This window comes from Sminthopsis crassicaudata, chromosome 3, assembly GCF_048593235.1.
Source record: "Sminthopsis crassicaudata isolate SCR6 chromosome 3, ASM4859323v1, whole genome shotgun sequence".
Taxonomy (NCBI): Eukaryota; Metazoa; Chordata; class Mammalia; order Dasyuromorphia; family Dasyuridae; genus Sminthopsis; species Sminthopsis crassicaudata.
In genome coordinates, this window is record NC_133619.1 from 651976021 (window position 1) to 651998535 (window position 22515).

The following is a 22515-nucleotide window of genomic DNA, read 5'->3' on the forward strand; positions in this document are numbered from 1 at the left end:
CCTTCTGTCTGTGTGCCCCCTTCTCCCTGTGTGCCCCCTCTTCTCCCTGTGTGCCCCCCTTCTGTCTCTGTGCCCCCTCTTCTGTCTCTGTGCCCCTCTTCCGTCTGTGTGCCCCCTCTTCTGTCTGTGTGCCCCCCTTCTCCCTGTGTGCCCCCCCTTCTCCCTGTGTGCCCCCCTTCTGTCTCTGTGCCCCCCTTCTGTCTCTGTGCCCCCCTTCTGTCTGTATGCCCCCCTCTTCTGTCTGTGTGCCCCCTCTTCTGTCTGTGTGCCCCCCCTTCTCCCTGTGTGCCCCCTCTTCTGTCTGTGTGCCCCCTCTTCTCCCTGTGTGCCCCCCTTCTCCCTGTGTGCCCCCCTTCTGTCTCTGTGCCCCCCTTCTGTCTCTGTGCCCCCCTTCTGTCTCTGTGCCCCCCTTCTGTCTGTGTGCCCCCCTTCTGTCTCTGTGCCCCCCTTCTGTCTGTGTGCCCCCTCTTCTGTCTGTGTGCCCCCCTTCTGTCTGTGTGCCCCCCTTCTGTCTGTGTGCCCCCTCTTCTGTCTGTGTGCCCCCCTTCTCCCTGTGTGCCCCCTCTTCTGTCTGTGTGCCCCCTCTTCTCCCTGTGTGCCCCCCTTCTGTCTCTGTGCCCCCCTTCTGTCTCTGTGCCCCCCTTCTGTCTGTATGCCCCCCTCTTCTGTCTGTGTGCCCCCCTTCTGTCTGTGTGCCCCCCCTTCTGTCTGTGTGCCCCCCTTCTGTCTGTGTGCCCCCCTTCTGTCTGTGTGCCCCCCTTCTGTCTGTGTGCCCCCCTTCTGTCTGTGTGCCCCCTTCTCCCTGTGTGCCCCCTCTTCTCCCTGTGTGCCCCCCTTCTGTCTCTGTGCCCCCTCTTCTGTCTCTGTGCCCCTCTTCCGTCTGTGTGCCCCCTCTTCTGTCTGTGTGCCCCCCTTCTCCCTGTGTGCCCCCTCTTCTGTCTGTGTGCCCCCTCTTCTGTCTGTGTGCCCCCCTTCTCCCTGTGTGCCCCCTCTTCTGTCTGTGTGCCCCCCTTCTCCCTGTGTGCCCCCCTTCTGTCTCTGTGCCCCCCTTCTGTCTCTGTGCCCCCCTTCTGTCTGTGTGCCCCCTCTTCTGTCTGTGTGCCCCCCTTCTCCCTGTGTGCCCCCTCTTCTGTCTGTGTGCCCCCTCTTCTGTCTCTGTGCCCCCCTTCTGTCTGTGTGCCCCCTCTTCTGTCTGTGTGCCCCCCTTCTCCCTGTGTGCCCCCTCTTCTGTCTGTGTGCCCCCTCTTCTGTCTGTGTGCCCCCCCTTCTCCCTGTGTGCCCCCTCTTCTGTCTGTGTGCCCCCTCTTCTCCCTGTGTGCCCCCCTTCTCCCTGTGTGCCCCCCTTCTGTCTGTGTGCCCCCCTTCTCCCTGTGTGCCCCCTCTTCTGTCTGTGTGCCCCCCTTCTCCCTGTGTGCCCCCTCTTCTCCCTGTGTGCCCCCCCTTCTCCCTGTGTGCCCCCCTTCTGTCTCTGTGCCCCCCTTCTGTCTCTGTGCCCCCCTTCTGTCTGTGTGCCCCCTCTTCTGTCTCTGTGCCCCCCCTTCTCCCTGTGTGCCCCCTCTTCTGTCTGTGTGCCCCCTCTTCTCCCTGTGTGCCCCCCTTCTCCCTGTGTGCCCCCCTTCTGTCTCTGTGCCCCCCTTCTGTCTCTGTGCCCCCCTTCTGTCTGTATGCCCCCCTCTTCTGTCTGTGTGCCCCCCTTCTGTCTGTGTGCCCCCTCTTCTGTCTGTGTGCCCCCCTTCTGTCTGTGTGCCCCCCTTCTGTCTGTGTGCCCCCTCTTCTGTCTGTGTGCCCCCCCTTCTCCCTGTGTGCCCCCTCTTCTGCCTGTGTGCCCCCCTTCTGTCTGTGTGCCCCCCTTCTGTCTCTGTGCCCCCCTTCTCCCTGTGTGCCCCCTCTTCTGTCTGTGTGCCCCCTTCTGCCTGTGTGCCCCCCTTCTGTCTGTGTGCCCCCTCTTCTGTCTGTGTGCCCCCTCTTCTGCCTGTGTGCCCCCCTTCTGTCTCTGTGCCCCCCTTCTCCCTGTGTGCCCCCCTTCTGTCTCTGTGCCCCCCTTCTGTCTCTGTGCCCCCCTTCTGTCTGTATGCCCCCCTCTTCTGTCTGTGTGCCCCCTTCTGCCTGTGTGCCCCCCTTCTGCCTGTGTGCCCCCTCTTCTGTCTGTGTGCCCCCTCTTCTGTCTGTGTGCCCCCCTTCTGTCTCTGTGCCCCCCTTCTGTCTCTGTGCCCCCCTTCTGTCTGTATGCCCCCCTCTTCTGTCTGTGTGCCCCCTTCTGCCTGTGTGCCCCCCTTCTGTCTGTGTGCCCCCCTTCTGTCTCTGTGCCCCCCTTCTCCCTGTGTGCCCCCCTTCTGTCTCTGTGCCCCCCTTCTGTCTCTGTGCCCCCCTTCTGTCTGTATGCCCCCCTCTTCTGTCTGTGTGCCCCCCTTCTGTCTGTGTGCCCCCCCTTCTCCCTGTGTGCCCCCTCTTCTGTCTGTGTGCCCCCTCTTCTCCCTGTGTGCCCCCCTTCTCCCTGTGTGCCCCCCTTCTGTCTCTGTGCCCCCCTTCTGTCTCTGTGCCCCCCTTCTGTCTCTGTGCCCCCCTTCTGTCTGTGTGCCCCCTCTTCTGTCTCTGTGCCCCTCTTCCGTCTGTGTGCCCCCTCTTCTGTCTGTGTGCCCCCCTTCTCCCTGTGTGCCCCCTCTTCTGTCTGTGTGCCCCCTCTTCTGTCTGTGTGCCCCCCTTCTCCCTGTGTGCCCCCTCTTCTGTCTGTGTGCCCCCTCTTCTCCCTGTGTGCCCCCCTTCTGTCTCTGTGCCCCCCTTCTGTCTCTGTGCCCCCCTTCTGTCTGTATGCCCCCCTCTTCTGTCTGTGTGCCCCCTCTTCTGTCTGTGTGCCCCCCCTTCTCCCTGTGTGCCCCCTCTTCTGTCTGTGTGCCCCCTCTTCTCCCTGTGTGCCCCCCTTCTCCCTGTGTGCCCCCCTTCTGTCTCTGTGCCCCCCTTCTGTCTCTGTGCCCCCCTTCTGTCTGTGTGCCCCCTCTTCTGTCTCTTTGCCCCCCCTTCTCCCTGTGTGCCCCCTCTTCTGTCTGTGTGCCCCCCTTCTCCCTGTGTGCCCCCTCTTCTGTCTGTGTGCCCCCTCTTCTCCCTGTGTGCCCCCCTTCTCCCTGTGTGCCCCCCTTCTGTCTCTGTGCCCCCCTTCTGTCTCTGTGCCCCCCTTCTGTCTGTATGCCCCCCTCTTCTGTCTGTGTGCCCCCCTTCTGTCTGTGTGCCCCCTCTTCTGCCTGTGTGCCCCCCTTCTGTCTGTGTGCCCCCCTTCTGTCTCTGTGCCCCCCTTCTCCCTGTGTGCCCCCCTTCTGTCTGTATGCCCCCCTCTTCTGTCTGTGTGCCCCCCTTCTCCCTGTGTGCCCCCCTTCTGTCTCTGTGCCCCCTCTTCTGTCTGTGTGCCCCCCTTCTGTCTCTGTGCCCCCTCTTCTGTCTCTGTGCCCCCTCTTCTCCCTGTGTGCCCCCTCTTCTGTCTGTGTGCCCCCTCTTCTGTCTGTGTGTCCCCTCTTCTGTCTGTGTGCCCCCCTTCTGTCTGTGTGCCCCCCCTTCTGTCTGTGTGCCCCCTCTTCTCCCTGTGTGCCCCCTCTTCTGTCTGTGTGTCCCCCCTTCTGTCTGTGTGCCCCCCTTCTGTCTCTGTGCCCCCCTTCTGTCTGTGTGCCCCCTTCTCCCTGTGTGCCCCCTCTTCTGTCTGTGTGCCCCCCTTCTGTCTGTGTGCCCCCTCTTCTGTCTGTGTGCCCCCCTTCTGTCTGTGTGCCCCCCTTCTGTCTCTGTGCCCCCCTTCTCCCTGTGTGCCCCCCTTCTGTCTGTATGCCCCCCTCTTCTGTCTGTGTGCCCCCTTCTGTCTGTGTGCCCCCTCTTCTGTCTGTGTGCCCCTCTTCTGTCTGTGTGCCCCCTTCTGTCTGTGTGCCCCCTTCTGTCTGTGTGCCCCCTCTTCTGTCTGTGTGCCCCCTCTTCTCCCTGTGTGCCCCCCTTCTGTCTGTGTGCCCCCCTTCTGTCTGTGTGCCCCCCTTCTGTCTGTGTGCCCCCTCTTCTCCCTGTGTGCCCCCTCTTCTGTCTGTGTGCCCCCCTTCTCCCTGTGTGCCCCCCCTTCTGTCTGTATGCCCCCCTCTTCTGTCTGTGTGCCCCCCTTCTGTCTCTGTGCCCCCCTTCTGTCTCTGTGCCCCCCTTCTGTCTGTATGCCCCCCTCTTCTGTCTGTGTGCCCCCCTTCTCCCTGTGTGCCCCCCTTCTGTCTGTGTGCCCCCCTTCTCCCTGTGTGCCCCCTCTTCTGTCTGTGTGCCCCCCTCTTCTCCCTGTGTGCCCCCCCTTCTGTCTGTGTGCCCCCCTTCTGTCTGTGTGCCCCCCTTCTGTCTGTGTGCCCCTCTTCTGTCTGTGTGCCCCCTTCTGTCTGTGTGCCCCCTTCTGTCTGTGTGCCCCCTCTTCTGTCTGTGTGCCCCCTCTTCTCCCTGTGTGCCCCCTCTTCTGTCTGTGTGCCCCCCTTCTCCCTGTGTGCCCCCTCTTCTGTCTGTGTGCCCCCTCTTCTCCCTGTGTGCCCCCTCTTCTGTCTGTGTGCCCCCCTTCTCCCTGTGTGCCCCCCCTTCTGTCTGTGTGCCCCCTCTTCTGTCTGTGTGCCCCCCTTCTGTCTCTGTGCCCCCTCTTCTGTCTCTGTGCCCCCTCTTCTCCCTGTGTGCCCCCTCTTCTGTCTGTGTGCCCCCTCTTCTGTCTGTGTGTCCCCTCTTCTGTCTGTGTGCCCCCCTTCTGTCTGTGTGCCCCCCCTTCTGTCTGTGTGCCCCCTCTTCTCCCTGTGTGCCCCCTCTTCTGTCTGTGTGTCCCCCCTTCTGTCTGTGTGCCCCCCTTCTGTCTCTGTGCCCCCCTTCTGTCTGTGTGCCCCCTTCTCCCTGTGTGCCCCCTCTTCTGTCTGTGTGCCCCCCTTCTGTCTGTGTGCCCCCTCTTCTGTCTGTGTGCCCCCCTTCTCCCTGTGTGCCCCCTCTTCTGTCTGTGTGCCCCCCTTCTGTCTGTGTGCCCCCTCTTCTGTCTGTGTGCCCCCCTTCTGTCTGTGTGCCCCCTTCTCCCTGTGTGCCCCCTCTTCTGTCTGTGTGCCCCCCTTCTGTCTGTGTGCCCCCTCTTCTGTCTGTGTGCCCCCCTTCTCCCTGTGTGCCCCCCCTTCTGTCTCTGTGCCCCCCTTCTGTCTCTGTGCCCCCCTTCTGTCTGTGTGCCCCCCTTCTCCCTGTGTGCCCCCCCCTTCTGTCTGTGTGCCCCCCTTCTGCCTGTGTGCCCCCCTTCTGTCTGTGTGCCCCCTCTTCTGTCTGTGTGCCCCCCTTCTCCCTGTGTGCCCCCCCCTTCTGTCTGTGTGCCCCCTTCTGTCTCTGTGCCCCCCCTTCTGTCTGTGTGCCCCCCTTCTCCCTGTGTGCCCCCTCTTCTGTCTGTGTGCCCCCCTTCTGTCTGTGTGCCCCCTCTTCTGTCTGTGTGCCCCCCTTCTCCCTGTGTGCCCCCTCTTCTGTCTGTGTGCCCCCCTTCTGTCTGTGTGCCCCCCTTCTGTCTCTGTGCCCCCCTTCTGTCTCTGTGCCCCCCTTCTGTCTGTATGCCCCCCTCTTCTGTCTCTGTGCCCCCCTTCTGTCTGTGTGCCCCCCTTCTGTCTCTGTGCCCCCTCTTCTGTCTCTGTGCCCCTCTTCCGTCTGTGTGCCCCCCTTCTGTCTGTGTGCCCCCCTTCTGTCTGTGTGCCCCCTCTTCTGTCTCTGTGCCCCCTCTTCTGTCTCTGTGCCCCCCTTCTGTCTGTGTGCCCCCTCTTCTGTCTCTGTGCCCCTCTTCCGTCTGTGTGCCCCCTCTTCTGTCTGTATGCCCCCCTCTTCTGTCTGTGTGCCCCCCTTCTGTCTGTGTGCCCCCCTTCTGTCTGTGTGCCCCCTCTTCTGTCTGTGTGCCCCCCCTTCTCCCTGTGTGCCCCCTCTTCTGTCTGTGTGCCCCCCCTTCTGTCTGTATGCCCCCCTCTTCTGTCTGTGTGCCCCCCTTCTGTCTCTGTGCCCCCTCTTCTGTCTCTGTGCCCCCTCTTCTCCCTGTGTGCCCCCTCTTCTGTCTGTGTGCCCCCTCTTCTGTCTGTGTGTCCCCTCTTCTGTCTGTGTGCCCCCCTTCTGTCTGTGTGCCCCCTCTTCTGTCTGTGTGCCCCCCCTTCTCCCTGTGTGCCCCCTCTTCTGCCTGTGTGCCCCCCTTCTGTCTGTGTGCCCCCCTTCTGTCTCTGTGCCCCCCTTCTCCCTGTGTGCCCCTCTTCTGTCTGTGTGCCCCCTTCTGTCTGTGTGCCCCCTTCTGTCTGTGTGCCCCCTCTTCTGTCTGTGTGCCCCCTCTTCTCCCTGTGTGCCCCCCTTCTGTCTGTGTGCCCCCCTTCTGTCTGTGTGCCCCCCTTCTGTCTGTGTGCCCCCCCTTCTGTCTGTGTGCCCCCTCTTCTGTCTGTGTGCCCCCTCTTCTCCCTGTGTGCCCCCTCTTCTGTCTGTGTGCCCCCCTTCTGCCTGTGTGCCCCCTCTTCTCCCTGTGTGCCCCCTCTTCTGTCTGTGTGCCCCCCTTCTCCCTGTGTGCCCCCTCTTCTGTCTGTGTGCCCCCTCTTCTCCCTGTGTGCCCCCTCTTCTGTCTGTGTGCCCCCCTTCTCCCTGTGTGCCCCCCCTTCTGTCTGTGTGCCCCCTCTTCTGTCTGTGTGCCCCCCTTCTGTCTCTGTGCCCCCTCTTCTGTCTCTGTGCCCCCTCTTCTCCCTGTGTGCCCCCTCTTCTGTCTGTGTGCCCCCTCTTCTGTCTGTGTGTCCCCTCTTCTGTCTGTGTGCCCCCCTTCTGTCTGTGTGCCCCCCCTTCTGTCTGTGTGCCCCCTCTTCTCCCTGTGTGCCCCCTCTTCTGTCTGTGTGTCCCCCCTTCTGTCTGTGTGCCCCCCTTCTGTCTGTGTGCCCCCCTTCTGTCTGTGTGCCCCCTTCTCCCTGTGTGCCCCCTCTTCTGTCTGTGTGCCCCCCTTCTGTCTGTGTGCCCCCTCTTCTGTCTGTGTGCCCCCCTTCTCCCTGTGTGCCCCCCCTTCTGTCTCTGTGCCCCCCTTCTGTCTCTGTGCCCCCCTTCTGTCTGTGTGCCCCCCTTCTCCCTGTGTGCCCCCCCCTTCTGTCTGTGTGCCCCCCTTCTGCCTGTGTGCCCCCCTTCTGTCTGTGTGCCCCCTCTTCTGTCTGTGTGCCCCCCTTCTCCCTGTGTGCCCCCCCCTTCTGTCTGTGTGCCCCCTTCTGTCTCTGTGCCCCCCCTTCTGTCTGTGTGCCCCCCTTCTCCCTGTGTGCCCCCCTTCTGTCTCTGTGCCCCCCTTCTGTCTGTATGCCCCCCTCTTCTGTCTCTGTGCCCCCCTTCTGTCTCTGTGCCCCCCTTCTGTCTGTGTGCCCCCCTTCTCCCTGTGTGCCCCCCCCTTCTGTCTGTGTGCCCCCCTTCTGCCTGTGTGCCCCCCTTCTGTCTGTGTGCCCCCTCTTCTGTCTGTGTGCCCCCCTTCTCCCTGTGTGCCCCCCCCTTCTGTCTGTGTGCCCCCTTCTGTCTCTGTGCCCCCCCTTCTGTCTGTGTGCCCCCCTTCTCCCTGTGTGCCCCCCTTCTGTCTCTGTGCCCCCCTTCTGTCTGTATGCCCCCCTCTTCTGTCTCTGTGCCCCCCTTCTGTCTGTGTGCCCCCCTTCTGTCTCTGTGCCCCTCTTCCGTCTGTGTGCCCCCCTTCTGTCTGTGTGCCCCCCTTCTGTCTGTGTGCCCCCTCTTCTGTCTCTGTGCCCCCTCTTCTGTCTCTGTGCCCCCCTTCTGTCTGTGTGCCCCCTCTTCTGTCTCTGTGCCCCTCTTCCGTCTGTGTGCCCCCTCTTCTGTCTGTATGCCCCCCTCTTCTGTCTGTGTGCCCCCCTTCTGTCTGTGTGCCCCCCTTCTGTCTGTGTGCCCCCTCTTCTGTCTGTGTGCCCCCCCTTCTCCCTGTGTGCCCCCTCTTCTGTCTGTGTGCCCCCCCTTCTGTCTGTATGCCCCCCTCTTCTGTCTGTGTGCCCCCCTTCTGTCTCTGTGCCCCCCTTCTGTCTCTGTGCCCCCCTTCTGTCTGTATGCCCCCCTCTTCTGTCTGTGTGCCCCCCTTCTCCCTGTGTGCCCCCCTTCTGTCTGTGTGCCCCCCTTCTCCCTGTGTGCCCCCTCTTCTGTCTGTGTGCCCCCCTCTTCTCCCTGTGTGCCCCCCCTTCTGTCTGTGTGCCCCCCTTCTGTCTGTGTGCCCCCCTTCTGTCTGTGTGCCCCGCTTCTGTCTGTGTGCCCCCCTTCTGTCTGTGTGCCCCCTCTTCTGTCTGTGTGCCCCCCTTCTCCCTGTGTGCCCCCCCCTTCTGTCTGTGTGCCCCCCTTCTGTCTGTGTGCCCCCCTTCTGCCTGTGTGCCCCTCTTCTGTCTCTGTGCCCCCCTTCTGTCTCTGTGCCCCTCTTCCGTCTGTGTGCCCCCTCTTCTGTCTGTGTGCCCCCCTTCTCCCTGTGTGCCCCCTCTTCTGTCTGTGTGCCCCCTCTTCTCCCTGTGTGCCCCCCTTCTCCCTGTGTGCCCCCCTTCTGTCTCTGTGCCCCCCTTCTGTCTCTGTGCCCCCCTTCTGTCTGTATGCCCCCCTCTTCTGTCTGTGTGCCCCCTCTTCTGTCTGTGTGCCCCCCCTTCTCCCTGTGTGCCCCCTCTTCTGTCTGTGTGCCCCCTCTTCTCCCTGTGTGCCCCCCTTCTCCCTGTGTGCCCCCCTTCTGTCTCTGTGCCCCCCTTCTGTCTCTGTGCCCCCCTTCTGTCTCTGTGCCCCTCTTCTGTCTGTGTGCCCCCTCTTCTGTCTCTGTGCCCCCCTTCTGTCTGTGTGCCCCCTCTTCTGTCTGTGTGCCCCCCCTTCTCCCTGTGTGCCCCCTCTTCTGTCTGTGTGCCCCCCTTCTCCCTGTGTGCCCCCTCTTCTGTCTGTGTGCCCCCTCTTCTCCCTGTGTGCCCCCCTTCTCCCTGTGTGCCCCCCTTCTGTCTCTGTGCCCCCCTTCTGTCTCTGTGCCCCCCTTCTGTCTGTGTGCCCCCTCTTCTGTCTGTGTGCCCCCCTTCTGTCTGTGTGCCCCCCTTCTGTCTGTGTGCCCCCTCTTCTGTCTGTGTGCCCCCCCTTCTCCCTGTGTGCCCCCTCTTCTGCCTGTGTGCCCCCCTTCTGTCTGTGTGCCCCCTCTTCTGTCTGTGTGCCCCCCTTCTCCCTGTGTGCCCCCTCTTCTGTCTGTGTGCCCCCTCTTCTCCCTGTGTGCCCCCCTTCTCCCTGTGTGCCCCCCTTCTGTCTCTGTGCCCCCCTTCTGTCTCTGTGCCCCCCTTCTGTCTGTATGCCCCCCTCTTCTGTCTGTGTGCCCCCCTTCTGTCTGTGTGCCCCCCCCTTCTGTCTGTGTGCCCCCCTTCTGTCTGTGTGCCCCTCTTCTGTCTGTGTGCCCCCTTCTGCCTGTGTGCCCCCCTTCTGTCTGTGTGCCCCCTCTTCTGTCTGTGTGCCCCCTTCTCCCTGTGTGCCCCCCTTCTGTCTGTGTGCCCCCTTCTGTCTGTGTGCCCCCCTTCTGTCTGTGTGCCCCCCTTCTGTCTGTGTGCCCCCCTTCTGTCTGTGTGCCCCCCCTTCTGTCTGTGTGCCCCCCTTCTGTCTGTGTGCCCCCCCTTCTGTCTGTGTGCCCCCCTTCTGTCTGTGTGCCCCCTTCTCCCTGTGTGCCCCCTCTTCTGTCTGTGTGCCCCCTCTTCTCCCTGTGTGCCCCCCTTCTGTCTGTGTGCCCCCCTTCTGTCTGTGTGCCCCCCTTCTGTCTGTGTGCCCCCTCTTCTGTCTGTGTGCCCCCTCTTCTCCCTGTGTGCCCCCTCTTCTGTCTGTGTGCCCCCCTTCTCCCTGTGTGCCCCCTCTTCTGTCTGTGTGCCCCCTCTTCTCCCTGTGTGCCCCCTCTTCTGTCTGTGTGTCCCCCTTCTGTCTGTGTGCCCCCCTTCTCCCTGTGTGCCCCCCCTTCTGTCTGTGTGCCCCCTCTTCTCCCTGTGTGCCCCCTCTTCTGTCTGTGTGTCCCCTCTTCTGTCTGTGTGCCCCCTCTTCTCCCTGTGTGCCCCCTCTTCTGTCTGTGTGCCCCCTCTTCTGTCTCTGTGCCCCCTCTTCTGTCTCTGTGCCCCCTCTTCTCCCTGTGTGCCCCCTCTTCTGTCTGTGTGCCCCCCTTCTCCCTGTGTGCCCCCTCTTCTGTCTGTGTGCCCCCTCTTCTCCCTGTGTGCCCCCTCTTCTGTCTGTGTGTCCCCCTTCTGTCTGTGTGCCCCCCTTCTCCCTGTGTGCCCCCCCTTCTGTCTGTGTGCCCCCTCTTCTCCCTGTGTGCCCCCTCTTCTGTCTGTGTGTCCCCTCTTCTGTCTGTGTGCCCCCTCTTCTCCCTGTGTGCCCCCTCTTCTGTCTGTGTGTCCCCCCTTCTGTCTGTGTGCCCCCCTTCTGTCTGTGTGCCCCCCTTCTGTCTGTGTGCCCCCTCTTCTGTCTGTGTGCCCCCCTTCTGTCTGTGTGCCCCCTTCTCCCTGTGTGCCCCCTCTTCTGTCTGTGTGCCCCCCTTCTGTCTGTGTGCCCCCTCTTCTGTCTGTGTGCCCCCTCTTCTGTCTGTGTGCCCCCCTTCTGTCTGTGTGCCCCCCCTTCTGTCTGTGTGCCCCCCTTCTGTCTGTGTGCCCCCTCTTCTGTCTGTGTGCCCCCTCTTCTGTCTGTGTGCCCCCTCTTCTGTCTGTGTGCCCCCCTTCTGTCTGTGTGCCCCCTTCTCCCTGTGTGCCCCCTCTTCTGTCTGTGTGCCCCCTCTTCTGTCTGTGTGCCCCCCTTCTGTCTGTGTGCCCCCTTCTGTCTGTGTGCCCCCTCTTCTCCCTGTGTGCCCCCCTTCTCCCTGTGTGCCCCCCTTCTGTCTCTGTGCCCCCCTTCTGTCTGTGTGCCCCCCTCTTCTGTCTGTGTGCCCCCCTTCTGTCTGTGTGCCCCCCTTCTGTCTGTGTGCCCCCTCTTCTCCCTGTGTGCCCCCTCTTCTCCCTGTGTGCCCCCTCTTCTGTCTGTGTGCCCCCCTTCTGTCTGTGTGCCCCCCCTTCTGTCTGTGTGCCCCCTTCTGTCTCTGTGCCCCGCTTCTGTCTGTGTGCCCCCCTCTTCTGTCTGTGTGCCCCGCTTCTGTCTGTGTGCCCCCCCTTCTGTCTGTGTGCCCCCTTCTGTCTCTGTGCCCCTCTTCTCCCTGTGTGCCCCCTCTTCTGTCTGTGTGCCCCCCTTCTGTCTGTGTGCCCCCCTTCTGTCTGTGTGCCCCCTCTTCTGTCTGTGTGCCCCCCTTCTCCCTGTGTGCCCCCCTTCTGTCTCTGTGCCCCCCTTCTGTCTGTGTGCCCCCTTCTGTCTCTGTGCCCCTCTTCTCCCTGTGTGCCCCGCTTCTGTCTGTGTGCCCCCCTCTTCTGTCTGTGTGCCCCCCTTCTCCCTGTGTGCCCCCCTTCTGTCTCTGTGCCCCCCTTCTGTCTGTGTGCCCCCCTCTTCTGTCTGTGTGCCCCCCTTCTTTCTGTGTGCCCCCCTTCTGTCTGTGTGCCCCCCTTCTGTCTGTGTGCCCCCTCTTCTGTCTGTGTGCCCCCCTTCTGTCTGTGTGCCCCCCTTCTGTCTGTGTGCCCCCTCTTCTGTCTGTGTGCCCCCCTTCTGTCTGTGTGCCCCCTCTTCTGTCTGTGTGCCCCCCTTCTCCCTGTGTGCCCCCTCTTCTGCCTGTCTTTCCAGACCTTCTGAACCTCTGTGTTACGGGGGACGTTGGAGAAGTGGCTGAGGGCCGGCAGGGAAGCCCTTCATGGTTCCTTCCAGGAATCAGGGGAAGCTGGGAAAGTCCTGACAACGCCCCCGAGGCTCCGAGGGTGACTCAGAAGCCCGCGAGGGCAGCAGAGGTTCCAGTAGGAGCCTGCCAGAAGCCGCTGACCTGGCACTGGGCCTTAAGCCCCCCCCCCCCCCCGCGCCCATCAGCCCAGTCCCGACTCTCGGGGACTTGCCCTGTGGCCCTGGCACCCAGTGGCCGGGCCAGCCCCGGAGCTCGGGCCCCTCAACGACGCGGGAGCTCGGTCGGGCAAAGGGGGGGCTGAGAGAATACAGACTCATCCAGGCGCCCCCTCCCCAGAAACCAGGATCACATCTCATGTTCTCCTTCTGAGCGGAGGGACCCCCCCCCGGAAATGGAGACATGGGATGTGGAGAAACTGCTGGAGCAGCAGCCGGAGAGCCCGGAGAGCCCGGCCGGTCACAAAGGGATTGTGGGACAGAAGCCCCAGAGGGGTCGTCACAGATCCCGTGCAGGGGGAGGGCACGTGTGCAGAGGGAAGTGAAGGCAGAGACCCACAGAGACAATCAGAGACTGCGACAGAGAGATGAGAGACCCACAGAGACAGAGACAGAGAGATGAGAGACCCACAGAGACAGAGACTGAGAGAGATGAGAGACCCACAGAGACAGAGACTGAGAGAGATAAGAGACCCACAGAGAGACAGAGACTGAGAGAGATGAGAGACCCACAGAGAGACAGAGACTGAGAGAGATGAGAGACCCACAGAGAGACAGAGACTGAGAGAGATGAGAGACCACACAGAGACAGAGAGATGCAGAGAGAGACAGGAAGAAAGACAGATAGGAGACATGCAGAGAGACAGAGACAGGGAAAATTAGGAGGGAGAGAGGCAGAAAGAAGGAGAAAAGGAGAGGAGAGAGACCGAGGAGCCCGAGGTGTGGGGAAAGAGGGAGGAGGAGGAGGAAGAGGGCAGTGTCCAGAGGAGGCCGATCAGCATGGTGCCCCGCGCTCCAGAGGCCGGGTGGGGGTCTCTAGTAACTCCACCTCACGCATCTACTCAGAAAACCAACTCCCAGTCAGCGCCCCCAAGATCCCCTTTCTCCTCTAGGAGATGGTGTTCCCTAACTCCTCCGGGCGCTTTAGAAATGGCCTGCCAGTCAGGGCTTTAACCCGCCTGCCGGAGCCGGGCACCCTCCTCCTGGCGAATTCTGAGCTCCGCTGGGAGCTTGCCTCCCCCTTTCGTTGTTTGCGAAGCCCCCTTTTCCTCGCTAAAGACTGTTACAGATTGAACTCCCTCTCAGCCGCTTAATAAAATCTTTGCCCCTTGATTTGGAGGAGGACCTGTAACCCCGAAATAGGTTGGGGTACCCCCGCCATTTTGGTGTCTCTGTACAGAAGGACCGCGGAAGTCACAGAAACTGAAGTCCGAAGCCTGAAATGACCAGGAGAGGGTCGGAGGCGGGACGAGAACTCGCAGCCTTTTGACTTTCAGGCCATTTTCTGTTTTCCCACACACCTCCTGCCTTCCGGGAACTTTTTGTGCGCAAACCTGGGAAACTAGCGCCCCCAAGGGATCTCTTGGGCGACGCGGGCCGGTTGCCAGTCCGCAGCAGCCCCCCCCCCCCCCCCCCCCCGGTGTGGGGCCCGCTCTGCCCTGGCGCCGGGCCAGGCTGAAGCCCTTCTCTGCAGCCCCCCCAAAGGCTCTACCCCGGAGGAAGGCGGGCTGAGTTTCCCCTCACGCGGCGGTCATCGCTTTTGTTCCGGGCTCTGGGAGGGAGCCTGCCGCTCATTCACTGTCTATGATAGGGAAGAGCAGGCTGCCCCTCCCACTAACCCCCTGGGCAGAGCCCCCGTGCGCACCTGGGGGGCCTGTGTTCGGGGACTCCCAGGTCCGAGCCCCGCGTAAGCTCTCCCAGGAAACCCCCCGCTGGGGAGGGGAAGAGCGGGCTGGGGAATGGGCGTGAGAGGGAGGAAGTGACTGGGGGGGGCCCAAAGTCCGGTGACGTTAGAGTCCTCGAGGGGCACGCAAATGAGCTGCGGGCTGGGGGGCAGTCTCCGGGCTGGAAGTCATCGGAGGCAGTGGCAGACCTTGACTGTTCTAAGGCAAGTCTTTAGTAGGCCTGGCTTTGACTGGGAGGACTCTCAGGCTGGCCATATTAAGGCGAGGTGGGGGCCGCGAGGGGGCGCAGTGGATGGAGCACCAGCCCTGAATTCAGGAGGACCCGAGTTCAAATCTGGTCTCGGACACTTAACACTTCCTGGCTGTGTGACCCTGGGCGAGTCACTTAACCCCAGCCTCAGGGAAAAAAAATCATATTAAGGCTACGTGGCAACTGGCCCCAAAACTGGCCTCCTTCCCTGGTCGAAAATCAGTCTGGAAGAGAAAGCGCCGATGGCCATTCACCCTGGATCGGCCAACCGGGACTTGGTCACTGTTGGCCAGTGGAGGAGTCAGTGACTCGGGTTTGGAAGAAATGGAACCAATCAGGGGGCGGCTAGGTGGCGCAGTGGATAAAGCACCAGCCCTGAATTCAAGAGGTCCAGAGTTCAAATCTGGTCTCGGACACTGAACACTTCCTGGCTGTGTGACCCTGCGCAAGTCACTTCACCCCAGCCTCAAAAAAAAAAAAAAAAAAAAAAAAAAAAAAGAAATGGAACCAATCAACCTGAGTCCCGCCCCTCAGGGTCAGAGGCTCGGGGGGAAGGGTCCCCGGAGGAAGAGAGCCGTGGCTTCTGAGATGGGGCAGGAGGGAGGGCCTTCCTGGCGGGGGTCACGTAATACCTCAACTCAAAGGTGGAAGGGGGACTTGAGGGAGCAGGGAGGAGGGAGGGATGCTCAGGCTGGGAAGAGTCAGGACCTCTGGTCCAAGGGCACGAGAGCCCCTCTGTAGCCCCCGAATGGCGGGCCGAGCGGGTCACTGAACAGGGGGGACGGCCATGTTGGAACCTCTCGTCTTGGTCTCTGCACTGTTGAAATATGACAGGCTCAGGAGCAGAATTCACAAAGGAAATTCAATAATCATTTACTAAGCACCCACTGCGTCCCACGGGGGCATTTTGCCTGGCACCGGCAGGTACTTCATAAATAGTTTAATTGGCCCATCCTCGACTATTACTAAAAGGTCTAATTAGCACATGATGGGTGCTTAATAAATAGTTTTAAAAAACCCATAGTAAGTGCTTAATAAACAGTTGAATTTTAAAAAATAAAAGTTGAATGAGCAAAAGGGCTCCCCCAAGGCTGATTCTAGGGCGATTGGCCACAAGGCGTGAAGGACCGTAATGGTGGAGGTGCCTGTGGCTTCTGCCACGCCCCATCTCACCAGCCAGGGCTCCGCACGGTGAGAATGCATCTGGGATCCTGTGGGGCCCCTGAAAGATGGCGCTCCGCCTCGTTTCTCACGGACCCCCCAAGAGAAAAATTCGTTTTTCCCACTTCCTCTCTTATTGCCCGTCCATAAGTCAGAGCAGCTTCTTGGAGATCATCTTGCTTCATTCAAGTGCTCCAGTCATATTTATTGCGGTGCAGTGGACCGGCCCGAGCTATAATTAATTGTTCCCTTCTAAGTTAGTTTCAGAATGACGTTCTGGCTTTGCATATTTCTTCTATATCGGTATCACGCCTCTACGTCAACTATTTTTATGATAACGTGTTAATTTTGCCTCATGTCGGTGGTTTTTTGTCATCATGCTTTTCTGTTATTGCTACATCTACTGCTATTTTTGCTGTGTTTCTGATGGCTCTTTGTGACTCCATTCGGCATTATCTGGGTAAAGAAACTCAAGTGGTTTGCCACCTCTTTCTCCAGCTCGTTTTTACAGACGAGGAAACTGAGGTAAACTGGAGTAAGTGACTTGCCTAGGGTCACCCGGCTCGTAGCCGAGGCCATGTTTGAATTCAGGTCTCCCTGACTCTAGACCTGGTCACTTAGTTTGTTTAAGATTGTGCTTTATTGTTTTGTTTTTCTCCCCAGGTCATTTTTACCTTCCGAATCCAATTCTCCCTTTGCAACAACAACAACAACAAAATGCGGTTCTGCCCATCTATATTGTGCCTGGGATATACTATGAGATATTTAACATGTATGGGAATGCCTGCCATCTAGGGGAGGAGGGAAGGAGGGGAAAAACTCGGAACAGAAGGGAGTACAAGGGATAATGTTGTAAAAAATTACCTGTGCATGTTACTGTCAAAAAATGTTATAATTATAAAATTAATTTAAAAAATAATATTGTGCTTTGAGGCAGAGACAGAGTATGTATTATCAAGTGATGTATGTGTGGTGGATGAATATGGTTTTCCTGAGAGCCTGGAGTAATAATCCTTTTTCTCCTTGTCAATTAATCAATTCTCTACGAATAAATTACAACATTTTATCTCCTTTTATGTATTTGTTGCTAGCTTGTGTAATTCCACTATGCCTTGGCTGACTTGCAGGGACTACAAAGACCCAGATGAAATTTCCTGACCAGAGTGATTTGGTTTTCTACATGCAGGGATGATGGGGGCCAAATGGAGAGAACTCTGGGTTTGGGGAGTTCAGCTGGGTTTTTGAAATCCTTTCTCTGAAAGTGGACGCCTAGTGTTCCCTCTAAATTTTTTTTTTCATTTTTTGCTAGCTTTATGTTATTGTATTTTTTTTTAAATGTAAAATTCTATTTTTCTGAGTTGGATCAGTTTTTGTTTTCTTTTTCTCTTAGGTAATTCTTCTAAACATATTTTCACATTTGTTATGCTGAACCCCCAAAAAATCAGACCAAAAGAGAAAAAGACATAAGAAAGGGGAAAACAAAAAAACAAAAAACAAGCAAACAAACAACAAAGAAGGTGAAAATACTGTGCTCGGATCCACACTCATCTCCATAGCTCTCTCTCTGGATGGGGCTGGCACTTCCCCGTTGGAACTGTCTGCAATCACTTCATTGTTGACAAGAGCCACTTGTCCATCAGTTGATCATCACATAATCTTGTTACTATGTACAATATTCTCTTGGTTTTGCCGACTTTACTCAGCATCAGTTCATATAAATCTTCCGGGATTTTCTGAAATCCTCCTGCTGATCGTTTCTTACAGAACAATAATATTCCATAATATTCATAAACCATAATTTCTTCAGCCATTTTCCAGCTGATGGGCATCCCCTCAGTTTCCAATTTGCTTTGTCTCTATCTGTATCTGTTGTCTCTTCCATTAGTTTGTAAGTTTTTTGAGGTCCTTTTCCCTCTTTTATGTTCTTTGTGGGATACAGACCTAGTAGAGACACTGCTGAATCAAGGGGGAGGCACACTTTGCTAGCCCTTTGGACATAATTCCAAATTGCTCTGAAAGGATCATTTCACAACTCTCCCAACGATGTATTAGTTGGACCATGCTTTTTTATTTATTTTTTGACTCTTCAACATGGAATCTATGCTAAATGCTATTTTTTTTAAATTTATTTTTTGACTCTTCAACATGGAATCTATGCTAAATGTTACTTTTTTAAATTTATTTTTTGACTCTTCAGCATGGAATCTATGCTAAATGCTATTTTTTTTTATTTATTTTTTGACTCTTCAACATGGAATCTATGCTAAATGTTATTTTTTTTTTCAATTTATTTTTTGACTCTTCAACATGGAATCTATGCTAAATGTTATTTTTTTTTCAATTTATTTTTTGACTCTTCAACATGGAATCTATGCTAAATGTTATTTTTTTCAATTTATTTTTTGACTCTTCAACATGGAATCTATGCTAAATGTTATTTTTTTCAATTTATTTTTTGACTCTTCAACATGGAATCTATGCTAAATGTTATTTTTTTTAATTTATTTTTTGACTCTTCAACATGGAATCTATGCTAAATGTTACTTTTTAAAATTTATTTTTTGACTCTTCAACATGGAATCTATGCTAAATGTTATTATTTTTTTAATTTATTTTTTGACTCTTCAACATGGAATCTATGCTAAATGTTACTTTTTAAAATTTATTTTTTGACTCTTCAACATGGAATCTATGCTAAATGTTATTATTTTTTTAATTTATTTTTTGACTCTTCAACATGGAATCTATGCTAAATGTTACTTTTTTAAATTTATTTTTTGACTCTTCAACATGGAATCTATGCTAAATGTTACTTTTTAAAATTTATTTTTTGACTCTTCAACATGGAATCTATGCTAAATGTTATTATTTTTTTAATTTATTTTTTGACTCTTCAACATGGAATCTATGCTAAATGTTACTTTTTTAAATTTATTTTTTGACTCTTCAACATGGAATCTATGCTAAATGTTAGGCTAAATAAGAACTACTGTAACATTTACTCAGTAGAAGGCAAATGAGGAAATAATCATAATATTTACTAAAGACAAAAGCGAAAAAATAGGTAGCTATCCTTTCCCGTGGCGTTCACACTGGACCGTGGTTTTTTCTTTTTTCTTTTTTTTAAGCAAACAATAAGCTCTGCAAAATGTCCTTGCGCATTTGCCCAGGATGGCGTCTGGGATGCGATTGCTGCTCCTAAGTTTGGAACTGGATGACCTTTATGCTGAGCTGACTCCGGGAGCACAGCAGTGGCGAAGTCGGAGGGAGGATGATGCTCGAGTCTTGCCGGGACCCCACAGGGGAGAAAAGTGCAAAAAAAATAAAAGCCAGCCTAGAAAGTGTGCCCAAGACCGGGGTGAGCGGGGCACGCTGGTCTGCGTGGCTCCTGTGGCCTTTCTTCAGCACCACCCGGTCAAACAGAGATGGAAAGTAGCTTGAGAGCCGGGGCTTCCCTGCGGCCTGATGAGAGCGAGGGAGATTCCCAGAGTTCCCTTCCTCCCCAGTGACTTTCCATTTTCTTGCTTCCCAGCCCGGAGCAGCCCCGAGCCAGGGCAGTGGGACTCTGCAGCCAGGGTCCCCTGGCCGTGGAACAGGTCACGCGGCTGGCGGCTGGAAGGGAACGGCGGCCACCTGGTGGCCAAGCTCTGATAGCGCCGGGCGGGGCAGCGGCTGAGAGGGAATTCTTGGGGGGCCGGGCCGGGTCCTGAAGTCCCCCCAGAACGGGGGCTCCAGTGATGGGGGGTTACAAGCTCCTTTGGGGGTTTCTGTCCATCTCCTGGTTGCCTGGAATCATGGCCGGCCAGGTTGCTTTGTAAAGTTGCTCGCTTAAACCCCGAAGTAGAAAATGGATCCCTACCATCTTCCCGGGATCCTTTTAGATCCAGCTCTAGGATCCCAGCTTTGTGCCTTCTGTAAATCTGCTCCATGTTCCAACCATGTCTCGATGCCAACGAGTGGTAAAAACACAAAACGGGGCAGGGCCCTCGGCTAGAGACCCCCTGGCTCCAATTTGCTGGGGCCCTTCATGACACTCTTTGGGGGTCAGGGTGGGTGGGTCCCGAGGACGGGGTCGGGCTCAGGCCAGCACACTCATGAGCTCCCCCACCCAGCCTGGCTCCTGGGGCCCCTGGGGGGGCCCTTCCCCAACACTTGCCGGTACCTCCAGAGAAGCCCACAGAGGGACAATGTTTAACCCAGCCCGGGGATCATGGATGATTTCTTTGTGAGCCTAGAGCCCGAGAGCACTGAATTTGTAGCTTCTCCTGGTGGGCTCACTTCTCCCTCCGGGACCTGGGGGCCTTCTCGGGAGGGGGAGGGGCAGGCTCGGCCAGATTCCTTTCTAGAAGTCAGTCAAGGAGCCTTGGGCTCCTCCCGGTGCCAGAGACTGCTAAGTGAAGGACACACCCTGGGGCAGCTTTCTCTAGTCCATCACGAGGGGAGGATTCCCGCTCACTTCCCTAATCTTGCTTCCTGTCCATAGGGCAACTTCAAAGGCCTCACTCCTCTGACTTATAGGTTAAATGACTCATGCAGTAAACACTTATTAAGCACCTACTGTGCGCCAGGGCTTGTGCTAAGCCTCGGAGATACAAAAAGAGGGAAAGGACCTCGAAGGACCTACCAACTGGCAGCTGAGACCCCAGACTCATATAGACAAAGCAAAGTGGCAATGGAGGGGAGCCTTTCTGTAGTGGCAAGAAAGTGGAACCGGGGCGGCAGCCGGAGAGTGGCAGCAGCACCTGTGGCCCAGGAATGTTCTGGAGTGTTAGCGTTCTGTGAGAAACGACGGCGGGAGCACTTCCGAGCATGAGCTGATGCTGAGCGAGTGAGCGGCCCGGAGATCGGTGTGCACGGCATCCATTCTGGCGGCGGGCCTCTTCAATGAGATGATCCGGGCCAGTTCCAAAAGCTGTGATGGAGAGAGCCGTCCGCACGCAGAGGGAACTATGGGGGCTGAAGGTGGATGGAAGCACAGTTTTTGCACCTCTTCGTTGCTGCTTTTGTTTCCTTTTCTTTCTCGTGGCTTGCTCCTTTTTGATTTTACTTGTACAACATCACAAGTGTGGAAATATATGTGGGACAGTTGCAGATATTTAACCATTTAATCAGGTTATTTCCTCTCTGGGGGAAGGGGGAGGGGAGGGAGGGAGAAAAATTTGGAAGACAAAGTTTTACAAAAAGAAATGTTGAAAACTGTCTTTTCATGTATTTTTTTTTTTTTTGGGGGGGGGATACTACGTAAAAAAGGAAACAAAGAAGTTCTCATCTCCCCGTCCCCTGCTGTGAGCTCCTGCTACTTGACGGGCTGTGGAGGAAGGGCTGCTCTGGGTTAGGCAGAGGAAGTGAAAGACGGACGGTTAATGGAGAAGAAGGGGACACAGCTGGGGCCAGAGAGGGCGAGGCTGCTGACGCGTGCTCCTGGGAAAGTGCCGTTACCCAGGAAAAGTGTGGCCTGTAGAGTAGGGCCTGAGTAATCTGTGGCCTGAGGAAGGGCCAGGGATTGCAGAGGGAGGGAAGAGGCCGGAGCCGGGGAGAAGGCCCAGGGAGGGCGCAGCATCTGGAGCTGGAGAAGCCGCCTCCCTTGGCCAGAGCGGGAATCTGGTCCACCACCCCGCTTCGGGGGTCACCGCGCAGAGGGGGTCACCACGCAGAGGGGGTCTGGGCTCCTCATCTGCCCGCGTCCTGGGATGGGGGGAAGGAAGCGGGCTGCTTCCCCTGGGGAGCTCAGCCCCTCCTTGGGGATGGGAAGCCCTGGGAGGGACCCAATGTCCCGCGGCTGGTAGTGTCCCAGCAGCCTTCCCGCTCCGTTCTCCTGACCCACACTACCAAGGGCCAAGGATCCTAACGTGGGCCCGGGGCGGGCCCCGAAGGGCTTCCTGGCCGCGGGTTGGAGTCGGGGCGGAGGTGGGCAGGGGGTCTCTGAGCAAGGCCGGCTCCCCTGCTGCCGCACTCTTGCTGCCCCAGAGTCTTCAGGGTATCTTGCATGGGTGTGGGGAAGGTGCGGGGGGGGGGGGGGGGGGGGGGGGGGGGGGGGGGAACGCGCTGTGGCTTCACTGAACAGTCAGCAGCAAAGGTGGAGCGAGGACCCGGCCAGTCCGGGCGCCTCCGGGAGGCCTTGGCCTTAGCGGCCTGTCTGCGAGGCCGGAGCGGGCCGAGTGGCCCAGGATAAAGCCGTAGCTCCCCCTCCCCCTCATCCGGCTTCTGCAAAGGTCTCCGCAGACAAATGCCAGAGCGCTTACTCACAGCCCCCGTGCTAAGTGGGGCTTGACTGACCACATTTTCCACTGGAGGAAACTGAGGCAGAAAGGGCAGAAAGCGGGCTCCGGGGCCCAGACGCACACTGCCAAGGGCGTCTGAGCAGGAGCCGCCTCTCCGGGCCAGAGCCAGCTCTCTGCCATTGTGCCAGGCTGCCCACCCAAGGGTGCGGGGAGGCCGCTGAATCCCCACTCGCTCGGCCCGACGGGTCCTCCTGCTGTCTGCATTGAAGGCCCGAGGAGGGGGAGCCACCGCCACCGAGGCAGCCCCTTCCCCGCTGTCCTCACGGCCAGCCTGGGTTGGCCCCTCCCCTCCTTGATCTTGGTCTGTCCCCTCCCTCACAGGCCAGCCCTGCCCTCTCTTCCCCAGCCTTCTCTTCTCCGGCCTGCCGCCCATCCGGGTCACAGCCTGTGGACTCTCCGGCAGCCCCAGAGCCCACACGTGCCCCGGCCCCCAGCTGAGCTCTGAGGTGGGGTCCGAGCACCTTGCTTTTTAGTAAATCCACAGGCCCCTTGTGTCCCTGTTGCTCTGTGCTCCCCCCTCCCCCCCCCCCGTGATGGGGGGGGGGCGTTACATGCAGGCAAACCCTCGGGAATTTTAGAGTCCTACAAACGGGCGTCGCCTGCCCTTGTAGCCTCTGCAAATAAATGGTCCTTAGTCACTACATGCATTTATTAAATGCCTACTGTGTACAAAGCTCTGGGGATGCAAAGAGAAGCCAAAACAGACCCTGCTTCAGGGGGTTACAGCCTAATGAGGGAGCCGATGAGTCTGATGAGGGAGGTATAAGCAGAGTGGGCGGAGGGTGATCGTGGGGTGGTTGCACGGACCAGCAGGAGAGGGGCCGGGAGAAGCCAGACGGCCCAACGGGCAGAGCGCAGCAGGGGGGTGTTTAAGCAGCTGGAGCTGGATTAGCCTGCAGCGGCTGGAAATGGAGCAAGGGCCAGTGGGTGAGGAGCCCCGAGGAGGGGAGGGGTGCGCTGGAACTTTAGGAAAATGGCCTTGCTGGCTAAGTGAGAGGGGGCTCCAGAGGCGCTGCAGGCTGGAGGTGAGGGCTGGAAAGCAGGGCCTGCTGGGAGATGCTCCGGGCGGGAATGATAGCCTGATTGGGTGGAGGGGACTCCAGGGTCCCGGAAACACCGTCGGCCGTTGGGGGCATTTTGCTTCCCTGAAACCCGTCATCAGCATAGTGGAGGGACGCGGGTTCGAATTCCCCTTCTCTCAGCT